The sequence below is a fragment of the Dipodomys spectabilis genome, unplaced genomic scaffold (assembly GCF_019054845.1).
Source record: "Dipodomys spectabilis isolate Male_0828 unplaced genomic scaffold, ASM1905484v1 ptg000137l, whole genome shotgun sequence".
Classification (NCBI taxonomy): domain Eukaryota; kingdom Metazoa; phylum Chordata; class Mammalia; order Rodentia; family Heteromyidae; genus Dipodomys; species Dipodomys spectabilis.
In genome coordinates, this window is record NW_024870814.1 from 3,946,322 (window position 1) to 3,949,587 (window position 3,266).

Below are 3,266 nucleotides of genomic sequence, written 5' to 3' on the forward strand. Positions count from 1 at the left end.
TGTCATGATCATGTCTTGATCTCACAGTATATTCTAGAAAAGGTTATCTGTAAACAGACTGATTGAAGTTATAGTAGGATCTGAGAGCACTGGACTACCATTTTCAAATTAGCACTAACTCAAACAGAGGAGAATACCCTGAAGTGAGAGCTGTAAAATGTCCATTCTGAGTATTAGCTCTTTGAACGTCAGCAGTTCTCAAGAAAATTTAAGAACACAATTTCCCCAGGTAGCGCTTAGGAAAACCAATTTTAGTCTGTGAATCAGTGTACTTACCAAAAGATTTATAAATATAAACGTTTCAAATATAGAAACCACTTTTTATATTGTGTTTTCTGTTCAAGCCATATTATTAATACTCCATTTTCTTATAACTATCTCCCTTTAGATTGTCAATTCAAAATGTGTTCTTTGACAAATACATGACATGTTTAGGGAAGGCTTATTTTACCTGAGCACCAAGACATACACTTTATTGATTCTTCAACAAATGGTGTTAGGTAAACCAACCTCAGAAAAACAAATGATACATATTTTCTCTCATATGTGGAAGTTCGATCTAAAACAACTGGGCATAACATCTTATGCAGGTTTCTACTTACACACAAACATACTGACTAAAGGAGTTTACACTTAGGGGATGAACCCACAGGAATTACTCCTCTGATTTCCTAAAATACTACCTACCAAAACAAATTCCAGAAAATGGAAAAATGGTTTTGTTTTTGTTGTTGTTATTGTAACTTTTGGGTTTTTTCCTGTTATTGATGATCACTTTATTTATTTTATTTTATTTTTTTGGTAGTCATGGGGCTTGAACGCTGGGCCTGAGCACTATCCCTCAGCTCTTCAGTTCAAGTCTAGAGCTCTACCACTTGAAGCACAGCACTACTTCTGGTTTTCTGATGGTTTACTAGTGAAAAGAGTTTCATGGATTTTCCTGCTTGGGCTGGATTTGATCTGCAATCCTCAGCCTCCTGTGTAGCTTGGATTACAGGCATAAACCACTGGCACTTGGCTTGTTGATCACTTTTTTAAAATCTTTTTCCTTTATTTTGTTTTGAGGAAAGGGAGACACAGGAATAGAGGGTCCAAGGAAGGGTGAATTAAAGAAGTCATAGTATTCAATATACAATATGTAAAAAAATGAATTAAGGAATTTAAAGACAGGGACAGAAGTGGGAAATGTCGACAATGATGAAAGAGGTGTCATTGTCCCAGAAGCATTTACACTTCGTCCTTGACTAATGGAATAATTATCCCTCTGTACAACCCTTGCACAATAACAAGAATGTGGTAAATATTGAAAATACCAGTATGAGAATGAAGTGAAATGGATTTTGTGGTCTGAACATTAAAGGAAAAAAACACTAATAGAAAACTTGATATCTGGTGTTTGTAAACATCATATATTTGAAGTTGGCAACACTACCCCAAATGTAGAACCTAATGTTCTCTTTTCAATTGATATGTTTAAACAAAGCAAAAAAATTATGAAATTATTATTTTCCAATTTTCTTGTTAACATGACCAGACACAATTCTTACCTTTCCATGAGTCTTACACTTTAGCATTATTTGAACTTAACAAACTTGTTTACAAGTTTCCTCACATTGCAGATGTGTTCTAATTGTCCTTTCAGTCCAGATGAGACCAGTTTAGTACTCCAGTATTGATGCCTATATCTGCATCAAATTCTTGTAATTTTTTAATTGATCATGTTTTAATTATGGGCTAAAAATGTCTAAGACAGTAAGCCTGAATTAGAAAAATTAAGATTCCAAATACATTGCTAGAGAATTGCACAATGGAGGGATGAGGGAGTTAATGAAAATTTTTCTCTACATACAACATGATCATTAGCAAACTAGTAAATCTTAATTGGAAAGATAAGGCAAAAATAGTAAAACCACACTTCTCCTATAAAAAAGTTACAGACTATCTTCTGGTAAGGAGAGCTATCATACATAAAAAAGAAAGAAGATGTGATCACTCTGTTGCACACCCAGGAGATCTAGGAAATTGAATCTTAGAATGATTTAGTCATCTTCTTCTTCTCCATCATCCTCAGCATCTTGTTTTCTCTTCTTTCCATAAAAGTTGTCTTCTTCCTCCTCTTCTTCCCCTTCTTCAACATAGTCATCATTATCTTCTTCATCCTGAATTTCTTTTTTCATTAAGTATGGAAGGCCCACTTCCTCTTCTTCCTCTCCCAATTATGAATCTGCTTCGTCTTCATCTTCCTCTTCTTCCTCCTCCTCCTCATATCCTTCACATAGACCAGTTTCATCTTCATCTTCATCTTCATCCTCATCATCTTCCTCTTCCGAGTCTGGTGCTTCCTTCACCTCCTGATCAAATCCATCTAAGTATGTGATTTGCTGCAACAGCTCAAAAATACTTTCTCTGTAATCTTCCAGGTTTGTGATCTCACAGTTGAACAAGTCAAGACTTTTCAAATTTTTAAGATTTTTCAGAGCTTCTACAGTACTGAGGTCTTTGATTTTGTTTCCACTCAGATTGAGGTAAGTAAGATTTGGACATTTCTCTGCCAGGACTTCCAAACCTACAGAAATTATATTGTCACCAAGTTCCAACTTTAAAGTTTATTCAAGCTAGGGAGCCGGGCCAGTGAACTTAATTTCACATTAGCCATACTCAGAAACTCTAGTTCCTTAAAAGTGTCATTCAGGCCTTCAATTTCCCCATTGACACACAGGCAATTATCAAGGACTAACTCTGTTACCTCCTCCGGGGCTCTGTTCCATAATTCTAGACTAATCCTCTTCTTCATCTCCATGTCCTCCTGCTTTTCTGCTGCTACTCTTCTCCTTCATCCCCTTTTCCAGTACCCCCAAACCTAAAAAAAATTATTTTTAAGATTTAGAAATGAATGAAAAGAAAAGCAGATACAAACGCCCACAACCACCAAATAGGTGTAGAGGAGAAAGAAAAGAATAGTAAATGGAGTCCAAGGAGTTAGGACTCTTAACTTGGCTGCCCCCACCTCCTTGTCCACACACCCGTGCCCGCGCGCACACACGTGCACGCACTCACACACAACACACACCCTTGTAAATTTTTTTTATTTTCTGGATTTAAATAAGCTTTGCTTTCTACTCAACAACCTCATTAACCATTTCCACTTTTAAAAAATTTATTGTCAAGGTGTACAGTTACACAGGTAAGGTAGTGAGTACATTTCTTCGAATTTGTTACCCCTCCCTCATTTTTCTCCCGTTTTCCATCCCTCTAACCCCCACCAA

The 3,266-nt window shown here is 36.3% G+C and overlaps 1 pseudogene across 1 annotated transcript; it reads right to left on the reverse strand.

Annotated features, from left to right (window-relative positions):
- Positions 1-1,976: 1,976 nt before the first annotated feature.
- On the reverse strand, positions 1,977-2,800 carry LOC122116895 (annotated as a pseudogene). Its single transcript, XR_006149031.1, has one exon. The product of XR_006149031.1 is annotated as an acidic leucine-rich nuclear phosphoprotein 32 family member E-like (transcript).
- Between the last annotated feature and the right edge of the window lie 466 nt (positions 2,801-3,266).